General features: G+C 42.3%; 1 protein-coding gene across 4 annotated transcripts in view; it reads left to right on the top strand.

Moving 5' to 3' along the window:
• The first annotated feature begins 5,134 nt into the window (after positions 1-5,134).
• The window catches only part of CSGALNACT2 (chondroitin sulfate N-acetylgalactosaminyltransferase 2), a 31,231-nt gene continuing 15,741 nt past the window's right edge, over positions 5,135-20,624 (top strand). The window contains exons 1-2 of one of the 4 annotated variants that reach the window (XM_084290656.1): positions 5,135-5,170; positions 12,449-12,563. The gene's annotated coding sequence lies outside the window, so the exon portion shown is untranslated. Of the gene's footprint in view, positions 5,171-12,170; positions 12,241-12,448; positions 12,564-12,627; positions 12,644-20,624 lie in introns of those variants that run through there. The other 3 variants (XM_084290657.1, XM_084290658.1, XM_084290659.1) reach the window with 3 other exon arrangements.

Raw genomic sequence — 20,624 nt, 5'->3', positions numbered from 1 at the left:
TTTAATGAGTTTCTGGTCTGCAATACCAGAGATAGGGGGATTTTTTTTTAATTTATTTTTTTTTTTTTTATGTTTTGCACAATATAGAGCGTTATGTCTTCTAGTCAAAGTCTTTCCTAATCTGTTTTCCATTCTAGGTACAGAATACAGCTGCTTGGACCTTGTTTCACAGCTGCTTTGTAGTCAACAGATTCGTGACAAAATTGTCCTCCCTTTTTAGAAGATTGCCTAAAGCCCTTCCTGGTGTCATTGGAAAGAAGCCATGTAGCAAAGGTACCTCAGAGTCTTCAGAAATAAACCAATGCAGAATTCAGTACTGCTGTGCTCCGCAATGCCATTACTGGTTATTCTGGTCCCCTATCCCACCGCAATTGAAAATGAGCGGTGGAGCCCTGGGCATGTGAGCCGTGGTGCCTGCCAGAAAAAATAAGGCCGTGCAGCCAGGAAAATGATCAGCTACTGCTGCGGAATACGGCACGCTCCCTTCAGCCAGAGCAAGGAGCAGAGTCTGGGCACTTAACACAACTGTTTGAAATTCACTTTCATGCCTGTTCCTCTGCAGCAAAAACCAAAAACGTGTGCTCCCCTGTAGCACCAATTTCCAAATTCTTTTTCTACCATTAAAGAGCTCAGCAAATGTTTCTTGCTAATGGTGACTATATATTAATTTCAAAATAAATACTTTTTTTTTAATCCCAACAATTCTGATATGTTGTTCCATAATCCCAACAATTCTGATATGTTGTTCCATACACTTTGATAGTTTCCAATGTCATTGATAAGGTTAATCTAAACTGTCACAACTCAAAGGAGAAACAAGAAATAAGAATAGCTTTCACCATCTTTTTCAGACAGGAGGTAGTTATTAAATCTGATTTATATTAATTTACAGGGTAAACTGTGATTATATTGATCATCTTTTCCAATAAGAATTAAGAGAATTCCTTCTGTTTTCGTGAGTATAAAAATTGTCTGCTTTAATGTATGGAAGGAGACAATATATGAATTTAAGGTTGGCTGATGCTGTAGCCAGTCCCTACAAACTCTATTTTCTAAAGAGAATTTCTACACAGAAGTAATTTAGCAATCCCAGAGCAGCAGCAACACAAAACATAACAATCTATGGTAGTTAATTTCCCAAACAATCCCAAACAGTGCTTATAAAATCTGTTACATTATAGTACCAAAAAATCGGCATTTATTTGATACTAAAGCAGTGTATAGATACAGGCAGTCCTTCAGCATTCAAAGATGTAGATGCCAAAAGTCTGAGCTTTGCAAAGTCAAATGTCAAATAAATGCAAAATAAAGGGAACAATAACAATAAATAAAGGAAGATTACTGCATAGTAAAGTGCTCTAGTGTGTTAGTACAAAGTAATTTTGCACATACATTCACTTCTACACCTATCATAACTCAAGAGATGATTTCAGCCTCTAAAGCAGTGAAGTGAAACATGCAGACCTTCAAAGCACCTTTAATATTCATCACGGATGCCCCACGATAATGATAAAACAGTAATGGTGTCCCTTCTACTTAGGGAGGTGCACCTGCACTAAGTTAGCGTTTCGGTGACTTGGTTGAGGCTCACGCTACAGCATCATTATCTGTGCCTGAGGTAGAGTTTCGCATTGTTAATTCTGCGGTAATGAATTACCTCCTCTGTGACCCCTTATTTCATAGTCCATAGCACAAGATGTGTTTGGACAGGACGAGCGACAAAAAGGTTATGGAACATAATTTGGCATAAAAGCTCAAAATGAGGACAATATATAAATCAAGATGATTAAACTTTCAGTTGTGTTGCTCAATATCTGTTATAAATAATTTGCAACAATTAAAACAAAGATAAAGAAAGAAAGCAGCTTCACATGGGATCATTGTTGGAGCTGTGCCATCAGTAAGGCTGAGCTGTAGTATTTGACAAAAAGCCCTGTGTCACAGCAAACTAATGACTATTGTTTGGCAATTAAAGCTCTGAAATTTGAGGCAAAATAACAGACCATTTTTCTTATTCTACATGCACATTTTATTTCAGCTCGAGAGGATAAGAGAACAAAAATATCTACTGTTGAAGGATTGCCTTTTTTTTTTTTTTTTCCTTCTAATTTCCCCTTTGGTCTCATTTGCATTACTCCTTCACTTTGGCATCATGTTCTCAGATCAGCTCCTCTCTTTTCTCTATTGTTTCTTCCCCTCCAGCCCACACATATGCTTAAAAAAAATACAAAGACAAGAAAAAACAAAAAGCAGTAGAGGCTGGAGCTAATGCTGTTCTGGAAAACTTTTCAGATCAGCTATTGCCAGCCACTTCCTTTTCCCTAGCTGCACCAACTTAAGAACACCATTTACCAGAGTTTTAGCAAAATATTTTAAAAGTCTGTCTCCACATCTCTAAAATCATCATCCTATCATAATGTTTTAATAAAATAAAAAGCTGTCACCCATATAAACACACTTACTGAATTCAGATATTAGGAGGTCTCCAAACACCTCTCTAAGGAAAATTCCCCCAGCTGAAATGAATTGTCTTAAAACAGACGTTTGCTAATGTTTTATTGCATTATTTATTCACAAACAAAACAGAAATTCCTCTGTAGGGCTGTAATACTAAGATCAAATAGAAACAACAACATTTGTCAGCATGAATACAGGTCTGAATTATGAAGGAACGTCTACTCTTGGAATGGCTCATTTTGATAGAACAGTCAGGAAGTTATATATAAACATAACTGCAAAAACGTTTTTTCCTCTTGTGGTATGCCTCTTATACAGATATGACTATCAATACCCAAGTTGTTTTTACTAGAATTTAAGAAACCTATTCTTGCCTTCTCTCAAGCTGAAGAAAAAGAAAGTAATCTTCTCAGAAGTGAAGAAACTCTAAAGTAGAGGAAGGCATCACTTAAAGAAGCAGCAGCATTCTGTGTGCAATCACCAGTCAGTCTCTGCAGCACATAGCAGCAACCAGCCTTCGCACAGAAAAGGGGCGCCTGGGAAGCGTGAAGGATGATATTCAGTATGGTTGCTCTCTGTAGGCCAACCAGCGCATGATGCAGGGCTGTCAATTTGGTTTTTGACCTACTTCATAGTATCGGTTAATGAAATCGGCTGGGTGGCAGTGGTTATTTCCATTCCGTTATCTTCTTGAACTTGGAGATAATATTATGTGTGCAGAACTCTGCAATCTCCAGATTCAGTAAAATAGCACAGACGTCTAGTAAACTCCGATGCATTTATCACTACACGGAGCTCGAACGAGAGCAGGGTGGTACTCGAGAGTCATCTCTAATAAGCAATACTGAAACTCTGTATGAGGTCAGATTTAAAATAGCAGTATATTTACATATAGTTTAGAAAGAAAGAACAAGCCCACGTTTACCTAGTTTCAGGAATGCATATATGAAAATCTAAAACCTGCTCTCCTCTCTTTGAGTTTCTTTAAAGATATTTTGAAGGATATCTTTCAAGGATCCATTCTCACAACAACTTTTAAAGTTTAGGAAAGTGTACATGCTGACTGCCAGTCACACCAGCCTCACACATTTTCCCCATATGCTGGTTTGCTATGAGGTGCGGCCCAGCTGTTAGTAGAACAGAGCAGTGAAGTGAGGCCTGACAGCAAAGAGCAGTGAGAGTTCCCAGTCTGCATGGAAAATCCCTGCCTATTTAAAACCACAGCGTATTCAAGCCATTCTCTGGAAAGACCTTCTTTGTTCACACTGTTTGCGGGCTTGGAATTTAGGCCAGGCAGATCAGGCTCCTCACCATCCAGCTCTCCCTCAGGTTGTGCAGTGCACAGGGCAAGGGGATATTTATGAAGGGGCTAGTTTCAGTCTGCCAGAAGTCAAAGGGCTGTTGTGTACTGGGCTGGGTAGGAACTTGACGCACCCACAATGTGCCGGGGATGGCAGCGTCTGCTGCCGAGAGCCTGCGAGGCCTTGCTCTGCAGAGTGCCGATGCCCGCCTCTGCCTCATGTGGGTGACGCTGCACCGTGGTGTTGTGGGCAAACCGGCAGAGTGTGGGGCATGGATCTTCACAGAACTGATCCTTGGTCACTTCTGAGCGCACATGAATTGATTTTTGATGAATAGGGCCAGATATATTTCATATATGGTTATGAAAGAACGTAGCCAGCAGGACTAGGGAGGTGATGGTTCCCCTGTACTCTGGTCTGGTGAGGCCGCACCTCGAGTACTGTGTATGGTTTTGGGCCCCTCACTTCAAGACACCAAGGCCCTGGAGCGTGTCCAGAGAAGGGCTACAAAGCTGCTGAAGGGCCTGGGACACAAGTCCTGTGAGGAGCAGCTGAGGGAGCTAGGGGTGTTCGGTCTGGGGAAGAGGAGGCTCAGGGCAGGCCTCATTGCTCTCTACAGCTACCTGAGAGGAAGTGGCGAGGAGCTGGGGGTCGGCCTCCTCTCACAGATAACTAACTAGTGATAGGCCTAGAGGGAATGGCCTTGAGTTGTGCCAGGGGAGGTGCAGGTTGGAAATGGGGAGACATTTCCTCTCAGAAAGAGCAGCCAGGCACTGGGACGGGTTGCCCAGGGAGGTAGTGGCGTCACCGTCCCGGGGGGTGTTCAAGGAAAGGTTGGTCGTGGGGTTTAGGGACATGGTTTAGTGGGTGATGCTGGTGGTACAGTGATGGTTGGACCAGATTGTCTTTACAGTCATTACAAACTACCCTCCACACAGACTGCCATATAGTGCCCACGATCCTCAATCTGATGTCCTTTTAAGCTAAAATACCTACAGATTTTTTTTAGTATTATTATTTTTATTTGATGAACTGAAGAACTAACGAACTGATACAGGGCTGTAACTAAACACCGGGGCGAGTGGCGAACAACTCCCGTCAGGTCTCCTTGTCACGGACCCAGCGCCTTGCCCTCAGCGGCCACCTCACAACAGCCCAAGGCTGGGGACGGGCGAGGCATTAACGGGGCGGGGCGGGGCGGGGCGGCGGTAAGGAGCGGGGCGGATCCAGGGCCGGTGCCGCCGCCACGTGCGGATCCGGGGCGCCCCCACAGCGCTGCCGCGGCCCGGCCCCGCCCCGGAGGCGGTCGGGGGGCCGGCGCCAGCCCCTTTAAGGGCGGCCGGGAGCCGCTCCGCCCGCTCATTTCCTAGCGCACAGGAAGTGGGGCCGCGGCTCGGCGGCGGGGCCCGCGGGTGAGTAGGGGCGCCCCGGCACCGCACCGCGGCCCCCCCGGCACCCACCCGCGCGCCGCCTGCCCGGCCCGCTCCCTGCGGCCGCCCCGGAGCCGGCGGCTGGGCTGTGCAGCGGGCAGGGGCAACGGGCAGCCCGCCGCGCTCTGCTCGCCCTGCGCTGGGGCCGGCTGGGGCTGGGGGCTCGGGGCGGAGGCTCGGGCTCGGGCTCCGTCGCGGTTGCGCCGCGCTAGGCTTCAGCCGCGGTCCCGGTGCCCCCGCTCCGCTCCGGGCCGGCCGCTGGTGGTGGCACCCCCGAGGTCGGGGTGGGTGGGTGGGGGGCGCCTCGGGGTTGCCCGGCGGCATTGGCTCACCTCGAGTCCTCTTCGCCCTGAAACCCACTCGTGCATCGCGGGAAGGCAGAGCAGAGCCGGGGGGTTGCGATCGGTGAGGTAACTTAAAGCTGGGCGTGCAGAGCGTTGAACTTAGATCCATCTGCTCGGTGAGGAATCATCTAGATCTGCTTTGTTAGCACTTACTTCAGTCTGTGGCTCCGTGGCTTGTTGGGCTGCTTTTTCTTTTCCCAGTGCCCTGTCAGGCAGGAACCGAGGTGCAGGTCTCTCTGCAGAGCTGGAGCCGTGTGCTGTCCTGTCCTGCCCCGTGGGCAGTGAGGGTGGCTTAGCACAGAGGCAGCGACCTCGGGCTGAGGCTGTGTACTCAAACCCCTTCTTCTTTCTCTGAGAGATTGTAACCGCCATGAGCAGGACCATTCCCTCCTTCCCAGCTTGTGCTGGCTGTAAGTTGCTGTTCTTTCAGTGTGGTGGAAGGAGATTTCTGGCCTCCCTGTATTTATTAGCGAGATAGCAAGTCCCCAGGCACTGTCAGAGACAGCAGCCTGGATGTGTTCCCAGCAGCTGTCAGGGGAGGTGGATGGCTCTTGCTGACAGGGTGTTAGCCGAGGGCCTCAATTACACCCACAGGCTCTTATGGGAGCCTCTGGCTGGTAGGTCTGTATCGTGAGCATCGGGAGACCACAGAGGGTGGTGCTATGAGAGCCCTGTCCCGAGCCATCAATAACGTGAGAGGAGGATGAGGAACACATTTATTAAGTGGAGGGCTGCGTGGCACAAATAGGAATTGTTTGGCTTGCCTGTTCCTGGAGGAAACCCACAAAAACTTGTGATTAAGATCTGTTGAGCTTGAATGGTTCTTTGTCTCTTCCATCTGTGAGTTTGTTTCACTGTCCTCCTCAGGCTTTAAACAAAAACAAAAAATCCAATGAATGAGTAAACAGAAAACCCCAAAGGTATCATTGAGGCTTCTGTATCATGGTATAAATTGCATCAAGTTATTTGTGAATTTAAATTCTTTGCTTTTGAATTCCAGCCCTGGGATATCGGTCTTCCCAAGTGAGTGAAAAACCTCATCTGAGGGCATAGCTGAATGATAAGCAGCTGTGGTCTGTTGCCAGGAGAACCCACATCATATTTGGTGTAACAGTTTCTTCCCATTCACCACAGTCTGCTATTTTCTTAATTGTCAGAAGCGTTCAGTTGACCTCTTTGTAAAAATGGACCACCAAAATGGCACCATCTTAAATAAATAAAACTGAACTTGGGGGAGGGAGGGTGTGGGAAATACGATGCCATTTTTTAACTGAATTGCACAATGTTTGTCTTAACTCTGTAACAGTCTGTTATTATGAAGCAAACTTCATGACTTGCAGTATTTTCTCATTAAATAATGTTGGAGCAGGGCTGTGGAGGTGGGATGGTGCTCAGATTTTGGGTAAGGATTTGGGTGGTGTTGCAAGTAATAATATGCTTTGCTTTCAGTTAGCTCATCTGTCTTCTGCTCTCGTAGAGGAGTAGCCCTCCAGAGTAAACATACAGGAGGAGAGCATAATGATCTGGGTTCTGGACAGATAAAATAGCAAAGAGACAAGGTTTTCAACTAGAAGATTATTTCTTTAAATATTTTTTAAAGAAGAAGGCTTCAAAGGGCACAATGAAAAAATGTTTAAAGAGTGTAGTGGGTTTTCTTAAAAAATACTTGTGTTTTATCTATGCAACTACTTACATTCTTGCAAGTATGGTGCTGGACATGGGGGGAAAATGAAATCATAAATAACAAAATGTTCACAAAGAAATGTTATGCTTTTGTAGAAGAGTGGGAATATAATATTACTTCTGAGTTACAGCTGCAGCTTATAAGAAGCATTTGCAGGAGGGCACTCATAACTGTTTGCCAGACCAGCTTTGATTTGTATGATTAAAAAAAGCCCAGCACTCCCATTTCTAATATTGTTTATTAGAAAAGTCTGGAAACATGAGCTGACCTGTGTTCTTAATTTATTTTTTGTGAACCTATTCTTCAAAAATAATAAAGGTGGGAACAGTTCAGTAAGCTGTGGTTCTTCGTGTCACAAGTGTCATTAGGTGTGAAAGGACTGGAACCTTTGAGGCCATCTAGCTGCTCCTGTCATCTAAGCCTGTTATAACCACCTTTAAAGTAGACCTGGTATTTGGCATCTACTAAAAAGTGTAGTCAGGTCAGTTAGTAGTTTTTAGGAGTCTTAAACTGGGCTGTGTGTGTGTTTTAAAATCAGTCGTACTGTTTTTTTTTGTTTTTTTTTTAAAGTAAAAATAACTAGATAGTTGATGGAAGCTGTAGGAAGTCAATATAGATCAAATGCTCAAGGGGAAGAAAAATGGGCTTGTTTTCCTAATCCTGGAGGACTTTGCTGCATTGAAAATACAGCACATTAGAGTAGATGTGAGTAGCTTGTTTCCTTGGCACTATGCTGTCCGTGCTGTTTGCATTTGGCATGTTGGGAGGCCAGCAGGAGATGCTTGCTTGATAGCTATCGCTGGGTGGAGTACAGTGGAACTCATACATATGTGATCTGTGTTATACCTTAAGAGTTTTTAAAGGCTTATCTCATTCACAAAGTTCTCTAACACTTTGTTTTGGTGTGTTGGTAAAGCTGGGAAGCAAATGTGAGAGCTGGAAAGAGCGTAAATGGCGTGTCAGTGTTTCAAGGCCAAGTATCCAAATAAGACCTTAGGTGAGGAAGCTATCGTTTGAGGAAATCTTGCAGATACTTTTTTTATCTAACCACTTCCTGCCTCAATCATCTCCAACCGAAATTTAAAATAACCATGGTGACTGCTGTGTTTACTGGTTGACTTCTGCCTGTGGCACGAGCACCACCCAGCCCCATGTGTGTCGGGCCTAGCCCCCTGTCAGCCCCGCTGCACTCCTGTGGGGCTTGGGGTCTCCAGCCCTCTGCTGCCTCTCCTCGTGCTGCTGTGGCTGCTGGGCCACAGTCAACACATGGGAGGCTTTTGTTGCTGGCAGTGGTGTTGGCAGGTGACACAAAGGGCAGGTCTGTCCCTGCTTTTGTTTCACCGTCTTCCTCATTTGTGTTAAATGTGGCTATCTTACTGGTGAGGTGGGTGGTAAAGGGCATCTCTGTTTTTCTTTTCCCTTACTTCCTTCTTAATAAGCAGTACTGTTTTGCTGGTAAAGCAGCTTCGGGAAGAAACCCTTGGAGCCTCTCTTCCAAAAAAATGTGGAATAACTGCGCTGTTCTTCCTCTCCCTTACTGTGGGGAATTGTTTCTAAATGAAATGAGTATTCCAATCATAGAACAGAAATAAAACTCTTTCATGGCTGATGAATCCTCTGTAGATGTATGCTGCCATATCCTTAGTGGCTGTCACAGAAAAAAAGTCATGCAGGTGAGCATTGTATAAAATTTGTTTTTGTGTTTTGACAGTTAAAGTTATACAGTGTGGGACAGCTATGATCTAAAGGTAAGCTTAGGATGCAAGACTTGCACATAATAAACACTTCCCAGTGAAACCACTAAACACTTCAGATTTTTTTTATCCCTGTATAGATACTTGATTCTTGTATTTAATTTTGGTGGCTAACAAATATCCACCCAAGAAAAAGGTTTATGTGGCTGCACTATTAATCCTTCCTTTTTGGCAAGACAACAGATGAGCATGTTCATGAAGGATCAGAACTGTAGGGTGCCTTCAGAAGGTTGTACATGAAGCCATGCAAGTTTTGTATTAATATTAGTATTTGGGAATTAGGGTGACTGCTGCCAGATGATCTCATAGGGGAAAAGGACCCTAATAAATTCTCAAATGCCAGTTCTGAAAGGACAGTTTCCAGCTTGTAGGTGTCCAGCTGCATGGAGCTGTGGGTTTAGAACTGGTGGGTGAGGTGCTGTTACACAGAGGTGCTGCGGGTAACTGTCTGTAGATGTTAGACGCTTGGTGTGTGGGGATATCCTGTTATGGTTACTATTTGATAGCTAACAAGGCAGATTTTCTCCTAATTCTGTGTGCAATGTCTGGAGTTCGCATGCCTGTATCTTCTGTGGAGAAATAGCAGTAAGAGGTGGGTGATTGGCCTGGGCTGTTTCTGCTGCTGCGGGGCAGGTGTTCAGAAGCAGAGCACAGTGAACAGGGCGTTAAAGCAGTTGGATTGTATAAAAACAGAGGATATGAGGCAAGCTAACTCATGTTTTTGAGCACACTCCAAAAATACAAAATGCTCATCTTGAACATAGTTAAGGAGCTCTGGAGTTATATGGAGGGTGAAGTCATTAATTTCTCTATAATGAAGCCTGTCCTGCAGGAGTGTCTGGGGTGGTAGCTTTCAGATGAGTTGCGGTAGCACTTCCGTGGTCTTACAAGGTTTCCCCAAGCAGTGGTGTCAGAAGTAATAGGACACTTGTCAGTAGTCTTGCTGCTTCTTGCAGCCCTGTGGGCAGCAGAGGGCTTGCATCTTCGTGCTGCCGGTGCTCTGTTAGAGTGGAAATTAAGCTGTTTTCACTTAGCAGTCTGGGTCCATCTTTCCCATGATGTGGGAGCTTCTGACACAGAGAGGCTTCAGACCCACGGCTTGCAGAGCAGAATGTGCTGGGCAGCTGGTGGCTGGGGCTCAGTGCTGCCCTGCAAAGCATTGGCAGCGGTGCTGAGGCTTTGCCTCCAAAATGCTCTGTCAGTTTCTGTTAGGAAGTGCTATTGAGCGTGTCCTGCAGGTTTTTTGATGTAATCCAGTGACCTTGAATTTTTCCCATTTAACCTTTCAGTACTGCTCTTTAGTCTTGCAAGGTGCTGAGCCTCTGTTCGTTTTACCTTGCTAGATGAAGAGGTGAGAAGTGATAGAGGTTTAAGTGACCCTCTGAAGGAACCAGAGGAAAAAAAAACCCTGGAGGTGTTAAAATAGCTTAACAGAAGTTGTTGCCAGTGGTACAATGTGTCAAATGTCACTTTGAATAAACACTTTCTGTTAAGTGTGTGTAGTAACATCTTAATCTTTCCCTGCTGTGCAACAAAACCAGCACCAATAATTGGAGAATATCAGTGAAGTAGATAAACTGCACAAAGGACGTGCAAAAACTAGAGAGGCTTACAGAAACTCCTAATGCCTCTCCCCTCTAAATGGTGATCTTCTGCTGTTGATGGGAATACGAGGGAAGATAGTTCAAATGTCCCAAGAGCTCATTTCAGGCACTTGAGAAACAAAAAGGGAAGGAGCAGGGTAATGTTAAGTGCTGAGAGAGTTCTGTTTTTTCATACAGATGTCTTTTTCCAGTGCAAGACAACATTTTAGGGAAGAAACACCAAGATAAATAGCTCTGACAAGCTGCTAGCTTCTCTGCTTCAAGTCCTTTGAGAGTCAGTTTCTCCTCAGTTGTAATGTCAAACAGAGATGATAGATGGTACGAGCGCATCTATCTGTGCTTCTGGAATGCACCAGATGTTTCTCAATCATTTGGCATCCAGCTTTCATTTCTGGTGACATATTCATGCCTGACTTGTGCTGAAAGCAGAACTTAAACCACTCTAGTTGTTAGCTGTTTTCAAAATACTTGTAGGTTGTGTTCCCCTTGCTGTAGTTCCATGGACTGAGGAACAGTGAAGTCATCCCAGTTTTGATACCATGTGTCAACTCAAGCTATCTGATCCCATTTGTTTAAAAACAAAAATAAAAATCCTGTGGAATTGTTCTTTTCCTCAGAATTGCTATACTATTTTGCACTTTAAACAGGTTTTAGGCATTTTGAAGGTCTTAAGAGCACTTGGACAGAATGGACATAAATGTCTTCCAGTGGGTGGCTGTAGCAGTTATATTGCTCTTCAGACTCACAGCAGAGAGATTTCTAGGCAAATATTAGTTTAGGGTACTGCATACTGAATTCACTAATAAATCATAACTTTGAGAACATTTGTTATATTACTTAGCCCTCAATTTTCCAATTAAACTTACAATGAAATTTAAATCAGTGCTTTGATACATATCTGCGTATAAGGCTGATATTAATACAAGTCTGAAGTTTCTTTAAGCAAGATTCAGGTGCACTTGAGAACTTAACCTTACTCTCCTCCTTTTAACTGCTAAAGCTCCCTCATAGCTTCCTCATAACTTGGATTTGTAACTCTATGGAAACAGTAATATGGCTCCTATTGTGGAAAAATTATTGAAGGTAAACTCAGTCCTGGGGAAAAGTTGGGTATTTTTCCTTGCTGGCTATAATCAACTGTGTAACTGTCAGAAAGGCAAGCTTGGCTGAGGACTGTCCTTTTCAGTCTCATCTTTTGGTGGGGTAAAAAAGAAAACAGTGTATGATAACTGCCTGTTAGCTCTTGAGAGTTTCAGAGAGGATCTGGTCTGTTCTCAAGCAGTTCCTTTCTGTTCTACAACTGTAAGGGAACAGAGTGTTTGACTTCTACCTCCCACAGTGGGAAATGTTCCACTGGTGCTGTGTATGAACTCAGATGACAGCTATCCTCTCACATAGCACAGGAGTTCCCATGTGTTGGGATACATACATTTTACTAAGCTTAACTGCCATGTCTAGATCTCCATGCAAAGAGAACTGGATGATGATTAGGAGAAGTGAGAAAATGGAAGAACTCTTCATTTTGATAACAAATTCTTTTTGCCAAAGTGTACCCCATTTCCAGAAAGCACGTGATTTTCAACTTTGTCTGCTACTATTTGCACAACTAACAACTTCAGTCATGGTGTTTTTTATTTTTAATGTACTGAGGCGATTTTTTGTGTAGGTATGCTGTGCCAATACTATGTTCTTGGGTTAGATGTACCTTTTAGGGTTCAGTAGCACTTGCTGGAACATATTTGTCTTGTATGGGAGGAATGCTAAGCTGTCACTACCTTAGATGCTTGAAGTGATGCAATGTTTTCAGTGTATTTTACTTTTCCTTCTTCACTGTAAGATGATGTGATGAGAGTAACTGTTTTTTCTCTCCCTAGATAGGCTCTTTTCCTGTACAACAAGCCTTCTACAGCATTTTGTTTTGAAGACGACCAAATGTTGGAAGTTTTATTGATGTTCCTTGTGGCATCTGTTGCTTCTTCATATTGAAAGGTGTGTAGAGGTTGCACTGCATGTACTCAAACAGACTGCTATGCATTCTTGAGGACAAGCTGAAGTTGCTGTAAAAAAAGGTGATTTAGTTTTGCTTGAGCTATCTTTTCTGGTAATGCACCTGGCTTTTTATCCTTGACTGACTGTGTAGTGTTACATGTACTGTTATGAGGTAGTGACTGTGAAGGATGGCAGCTTTCAGCTGGTAGAATAATGTTTCTACTTATAATCTCCTTTAAAACAAATTCGAAGAATTAACAGGTGCATCAGTACTTCTGTAGTGTTTTCTGCTAATTATATACAGTATTACTTAGAAGAATTATCGGTCAAGTGTAATACTTATTAATGAATTATGTAGGTATCAATTCAGTATGTTTAGAAAATGTTGAGGGTAGTGAACCAAAGTAGGTTTTTCATGTAGCACACAACTCAGTAAAAAATCATGTTGAAGGCTTATGTAGACAGACTTCCTTGAATTGCTGTGGGAATGTTTGATGGCTCTTGTATAATCAATAGTTCTGGTTTTGAATGAAGACAGACAGCCCTTCCCAGCCTTGCCCTTACCATTGGAGTTTCCAGAACCTGCTTTCCAAAATACTGATTCTAACTGGAAGCCTTCAGTGAACAGGCCTGAGCACTGCGTTTGAGTAAGCTGTGTTTCTAGACCTGGAAACCAACTTGCTGTGATGTTAGTTCCCCATGCAGCTTATACAGTCCCTCATGGAGAATAGGTTGTTAACAAGGTTCTTGTAAAGCACTTGGTACGAGTGGGTCAGGTTCTTGGCATGTATTGCTTAATGCTCATGTAAAAAATGAATTGCTGTTTAAGATGTTAGGAATGACTATAGAAAGTGCTTCAGTGATGCTTGTACTAAGGTAACGACTTGTATTTCTGTTCCTGTTTCTAGGTTTAAGTGTAATAACACAGGGTATGCAAAATGAGTCTAGTAATGTAGTGCTGCTGTTCTTTGAATCCCCTTGCAGTAAAAGTAAGACAACTTGCTTCTCCAAGTTTGGAGTTCGTCAATTTTAAAAAGGGGAATAGTGTCTATGGGAATGCAAAAGCCAACAAATTAATATGAACTATAGGAAAAGTTATGTAAAATAAGTTTTGGGAGATGGTGATTGTTTCAGGATAGCTACACAATAACCAAAAGCCAAGATAAAAACCCATGCCCTTCAGCTGGCCTTACATGGGATACTTTGTCACTGGCTTCTTGCCAAGAAGATGCCTGTCTTCATTGAAACAGCTAAGCAGTAGTTGATTCCATTTCCAGGTGTTATCTGCAATGAGGATTATAATGAACAGGTCATTTAAGGTGTAGCTGTTTGGATTTTGAGTTCTGATTTCCATTCAGAAGTTTCTGGATAAATGGGCTTGCTCTAGCCTCTGCTGAAGCCAAAATAGGACTCATTTTCATGAGTTTATTTTGGATTAGGTATAAAGTAATGTGAATCAAATTGTTCTTTCATTGTCCACTTAACTATGTAATGAACTGTTTTGTGTAGGCGCAGTAGCTGCCAGGGCAAGCAATAATTCATTTCCTTCTATCACCTAAGGAAGATAAAACCATGTTATCAAAGGGCCATTTTTTCCTTGTCATTTCACAGTAAGTCGTGTAAGAATTGGGTTAAATGGTTTCAATACAGTTTGCACATCACTCGTCTGAGGATGACAGCAGGCTTCTTTTTTCTTTCACGGACTGTTGTGGCAAAAGTAGCACCGTTTCTGGATTGGATATTATCTTGTTTTTTTTTCTGCTGTTTTAGCTGTAGCAGTGAGAACTGACACTATGGAAAACAGATTTTCTGTTCTGTTGGATTGGCATGTTGATTTACCTTCTGTCTGCCTGTGTTGGATGGGGAAGGGGCAAAATGTGGTGTAGGACAGGTACTTCCCAGCTGTGATTTTTCTGTATTGACTTGAGACAACTGAAAGCACATTGAAGTGAACATACTGAAACTCAAGTGGAAATGGAAGAGATTCTTGTGAAATGTGTGATGAGTAAGACTTGCTTGTTTGTCCTTCATAGGATAAATGTAAGTAGTCTCTATGCTATGATAATTGAACTTGCTATTAAGATGAAACCATACTCTATTCTGTTCTATTTAAAGAAGCTTCTAGCTAGTATGAAGTGCCCTGCTTCAGTTGCATCTCCCAAAAAGATGCTATCAATATACAGCATCTGAACCTTGTTTATAAGTGGGTAAGGGCAAAATTTCTCAGTGATAAAGCCTTGTGTGTTGGACATGAGTTCCTCTGCTGTATGAAAGAAGGGAAGTGAGACCCCATACATATTCACTGTGTATTCCAGTCTGTGAAAGGGAAGTAGAAACATGTGGAAGGCTAGTCTTAATTTTCAGAGATCAGTGTCTGCTCACAAAACATGGTGTTGCTTTTGTTCAAGTAAACCATTTGCATAGGGAATGTCCATGGAAATGTTCTCCTTAAGCCTGTATTTTTCAGTAACAACTCCTGTGATTGTCATGTATCACTGAAGTAACTTTTTCCTAGTGGTTCCCATGTCTGAACTTTTTGCAGGTATGCTACTAGTACTACTGTGATCCTTGTGCTAAAGGTCTGATATTTTCCTTCCTGTTCAGGAAGTAAACAAATGTCTGAGGATAGCTATTGTGGATACACTCAAGCACTTAATTATTCATTACAGGCTTTTCATAATGTATGCAGTAGCTTTTGTTGCCTGGGTGTTTTCTTCCACTTGTTGAATTAAAAATGAGGGAAGATCCTCTTTGGTGATCACTGTGCAGTTGTCATCTTTCCCCTGAGGGACTCTGGATTTGCCAGTGGGAGTTTACAACAAAGAAGTTTAAGGGAGACTATAAAACACCTGTGAGTGAATGGGTGGTGTTAAACTGATAGCTCAGCATTGTCCTGGATTGTTAGCTGATGAGTGGCCAGGTGATGCTGCAGTACCACAGAGGTTAGGTATCTGTTACTGCTGTGGGTCTGTAGCATGGCTCATGGCCTCTAGCTGAATGCAACCACTTTTATTTATCAGCCAAGTGGAGCTGATGAGTTCCTAGGAGTTAAGGTTTACTGTTTTTAGTATGGAGTTTGATTGGATTGGTGGTTTGGATCTGCAGTGTCCAGAAAATAACTTTCTGTAGAAGCTGTACTGTTTGGTTTAGAGAGTACTGGTGTGTGCTTTTACACATTTTGTTTTATACAGTAGTATCCACATGAGCATACTGAAGTGATATGACCCAGTGGGAGTGCTGGAAGATGTATGAGAGGTCACTAGTGTACTGGGTCTGTTTGGATGATTGTAAGAGGTAACATGAAGAAAAAACACTCGAATGCCGGTCAGATGACATGAATTGTGAAGCTTAATGTCTGTGCTTAAACTAAATTTGCCTGTTGTGGTGGATTGGAACGCTGTTAGGCACTAAGCTTTCAAAATATTGCAAATGAGCTGCTGCCCACTGCAAGTGACTGCGATGTACATGGGCAGTGGTTGTGATGTGTGCAACTTCCAAATTCTTCAGGATTTTCTGGTAAGGTGTAAGCTACTTGGTGGTTATTTTCACTTTCCTGCTGGCTTTCTTTCTGTAAATACACAGTGGTTTTCAGCTTCTTTCTTGTCTTTGGGCTGCCTGGAGCAGAAACGTAGCTGGAAGCAAGTCAGATGGTAGTGATGGTGGCCACAGTTAGCCCAGTGAGGGTGGGTGAGGTACCAGATTGAAGATCAGTTTCCTGAGAAAGGTGAGAACTTATCACTGATTCCTCTTGGATGTGTTCCTCTTTGATGTTACCTTCCTAGTAATGTTCCCAACAACAGAAAAGCCTGACTTTGGTACTCATTTGACTACAGCCGTACAACACAGCCTTTGAACAACTTCCTCCGTCTTTTCTGAGGTTGTACCTCAATGGACTTAAGTGCACAGTATGTATTTCTGCATACTGGAGGTATGGTTTGAGGTTTCTCATTCTAGGGTTTTATGCAAAGATTCTCTGAGGCAGCAGAAACAGTGAACTTTTTGTTGGTTTCAGCAAGGGAGAAATGAACTGATTGTGCAGTGTTTCTTCAGTGTTCACAGGCAATGCTGAGAGGAGGGAGTCACTTAACAGGGGAAAAAAAAAAAGAAATACTCGGGATGATACTGGACCTGAAGTTTTCATTATACAACTCACCAAGGAGTGAAGTGTTTGTGTGGAGGGATTTAAGACAATGTCCTTGGCATCTGGTGAAGTTACAAACAAAATAACTATGAAAATCAGCTGGAATTTCATAAGCAGCTTAACTATGACCATCTAGGGCATGCTGAATGAAAAGGACATGTCTGAAGTAGAACATGTTACAATGAGGAATGTCCGTACAGTCCAGCATGAAGGAAGCATACTGAATTAGGCTGCTGCTCCAAGTGTGAATGTTTCCACTGTTTAGAAAGAAGTACTCATCCTCTGCAACAAGGAACCAAAACAGAGCGCTAATACAATAAAAAAGAATACAATAAAAAAGCAATTTAAAAGTATTTTCAATTAGCATGCTGGTCTATCCCCTTGTGCTTAGAGAATCAATGAGCTCTCTTGTAAGGAACAGAAGCATTTCCATAGCTGAATATACATAAGGCCCTGGAAAAGCAGGAAGAATAAAAAAGTTGCTTCTAGAAAACTTGTAAATCTTCATGAGCATTGCGTAAGCCTCAGAGGTCTTGTTCTTTGGAGATCATGGGGACTATTGCAAATGTTTTTGTTTGGAAGAATTGAAATGAAGTGAAATACCAACACGTGCAATTTATAGTTTTGGATTTTGATGTTTAAACAGTAGGATGCTGATCACAGGAACTACCATGATTTGCTTTTTCAGGTAATCCTATTCTTTTATAAACTTCAGAATGTACCATGTTAAAACTGAATTAACTTTTCTAATTTAGTACTTAGTGTGTTCTATGCTTTTGCTACTTTCTTGGATAATTTTTCTTAATCTACTTTCTTTTGTAATGATCATCTACAGCCTGGAAGTAATTATTGAAATTCTTACATCAGTGCTGTTGCAGACCTAATTCCGGTCAAATTTGGGTTATAAGTACATGAAACCAGCCCTCTTCTGAGAAGAGAGGTTAAAGGATTGTGAACTTTGCATTTCTGATGGGATACAAATAGAAATTCTTACTGGCATTCTTTCACTCCTTGAAGAACACAAGATGAAATGCGTTTTTTTTTTTTTAGACTGTTTATCTGCTTAGGACAGGTGGTATCAATGATTACAGATGTTACTATTCCACTTAGGACACCATCCCCATGAACAGTGCTCCACAGTATTATTAAAGTGTTATTGTGTGAATCTGCTCTATTGGCAATAAAGCAAGCACAGCAAGACAGGGTGGTGGGGGGTGTGTGCTCAGTCTTGTTACTCATTGGTAGCTATTAGATCTTTGGAACCTTTTTCAAAGATGGCAGCAAGCTTAGAAGGTAATAAATGAGAATTCAAGCCCTTTGAGGGGAAAATGTCAATATCTGACTCCTGATTCGCTCAGCAGTAATGGTACCAAAAAAAAATAAGAGGACAAGATACCTGGATAGGCTCAGTCCCCCACCATTTTAGCAAACTAACTTACACCTTCAGTTCTCCATGTGCAATTTAAAGTCTTAATGTTTAACACAATCAGTTGCACAAACATGGATTGCCTTTAAAGGCCACAGGGAAACAGTAGTGGGGAAGATGTCTGTTCTTTAAGGTGTTGCACTAAAACTGTTGAAGGTAAATAGGTGAACTCCATCTCTATGCAGAAGTCTGTCTTAATAAGATTGTCACTAGCTCACTAGAAAAGGTTTTCAATTAATGAGGGGATAATTAAAACCAATAAGGAAAAGAATTGGTGAGGTCCCTACGGCCCACCACGAGTGCCTTCTGTTGCTGCAGGAGGGTTTATTGTTTCTCTGCTTTAAATACCCCTAAAGGCAGTGCTCCATGAAACAGATGTCTAGTGCCAGTAGGTAAGTCTGAAAAATGTGTAGTTACTCAATCTTTTGTTCTTGTGTTGATGATGCAATGGAAATGGCTAGTCCCTGTGTAGGCATGCTGACTCAATTCATGATTGCCATAATGATGTACATTTGGCCACAGTAAAGGAACTAATTAAGGCCAGACTTGTTCTTTCATGGCCCCTCGCTATTGTCTGAGGGAGCCTTAATCTCCTAGTATACTTTGTCCTCTTGCTACCACATCAGGCAGTCTGTTTTCACTTGCCTCTAAGAGAAGAATAAGACCTAAGAAACTTAGTGACTTGCCAAAATTGAACACAAGGCAGCTTAGTGATAGATCAGAGAATTGAATGAAGGCCTCATATGCTAATGGCCTAGCTTCAGGGGTTTCTGTGTATCTCTTAACAATAATTAGTGATTATTCGAAGCCTGTGGTGGTAGGAGGCTGTGTGACTTAAGCAGTTTGAAGCTAGAGGTTGTGATGAACCAAATCTAGCAGTGGTTTACAGCTGCCTGCACTGCCCATCATTGAACTGTACAATGGTAGGTGATTAAGACAGTCTCTTCACTAGAAATATTAGCATCTAGTTTCTACTGCATGCTTTCATTTTTTCAAATTATCCTGTGGAGGGGAAGAGAAATGCGAAGGGTAAAACATGAAGTGCTCTTCATGTTCTGCTAAGCTGTAAGGCTTAGCCATGTTTCCTACCCTGTCCCCAGTACCAAAAGCATCTCTAAAAAAACTGATTGCTGTGATGATGTGGTAGCACTTTGTCATCATTGTATATACAAACAGTTGTTCTTGACAATAGTAGTGAGACTGTGCAGTGAATAATTGGAACTGGATTTTCAGTGTTTTATGCATTGATGTAACTGATGTAAGATGCCCAAGCTTCTGCACGGAATGGCTTTGCTAGTCTAGCATTTATGTGTATTTGAAGAAATACATGGTTCTTCATGTTACCAATTGTGGCTTCACCTCTTGAATTCTAATGAAACAAGAATTCAAGAGGAAATGTGCAAAAACATCATATGGGCATATAAAGAAACCTTAGGGTATTGCGTCACTTCTGTTAACTAGCTTTAGCCTGTAGATTATTTTTTTGTCTGCCTTGATTTACCACATCTGTACCCTAGTCAGCAGTCTGAGGATACATCTGGTACTGATCACTTCACATAAATGCATGTAAAATGCCTTAATGTTTGTTCAGTGAGAAGTGACTAATGTCTATCTTATTTGGCTTAAAATGTCTTCTGGAGTTCAGTTGACATAGCTTATTTTGTACCAAAGTGTACAGTAGCTTCACATGAGTAGAACAAGCTCTGGTTTCAGGTAACTATTGCTTTTCAACTGCTTATACAGAATTGCTACATAAAGTATTTAACTTATACTTGTGACTGGGCTACAGATGTGGATGCTAGCACTAGAAGTACTATAATGGTTTCAAGCAGTACCGGAGGCTTCATCTGGATGACTACAAGGTGTGCATCTCTTGCAAGACTTGGTGTGCGTGATATGCATGCAAATTTATGATCAGTGATCAGCAGTATTGGTGGTATAAATCAATTACTTAATCTCTCAGGCTTTGTCATTGGAATTTGCTTGCAAATGGTGGTGCTGAATATCGTGCTACCACTGATACGTGGTACCCGATACTCACTGAAGCACTATCCTGGTGCTGGAAGCTGAATGAAAGTGAGAAATATTGCAAGGAAATGTCAGAAACATGTTGCAAGGATGTAAGCTGTGTTGTAAATGCATGAAGCGCTTCGTGGCACTGGCTTTATTTGGAAGAACGGTAGAAGGCTGGCTGTACAGTTTGTGGCAGTCAGATAGCCGCCTGGTCAATCTAAGTATAAAGAGTATTGGAGTAAGCTTTTTTCCAATTTGATAAGTATACTGAAACAGAATTTGAAGTTAGTCAAGTTCCAGAATTTCCCCCCGAAAAATTATACAACATGGTCCAAAATGGAGGTAGAGCTAATAGATCCCTTGGGTAAGTTTTCATGAGATTCAGTTTTTTTTTCTACAACCAAGTTTTAAATAGAGTATTTTACTAGCTTTAGGAAGTAGAAAAACCTGCTTCAAGCTTGCTTCTGCTGCATCCCTCCTG

This window comes from Netta rufina (assembly GCF_964035555.1).
Source record: "Netta rufina genome assembly, chromosome: 7".
Lineage (NCBI taxonomy): Eukaryota > Metazoa > Chordata > Aves > Anseriformes > Anatidae > Netta > Netta rufina.
Note: the sequence above shows the minus strand (reverse complement) of the source record. Positions and strands in the feature narration are given on the sequence as shown.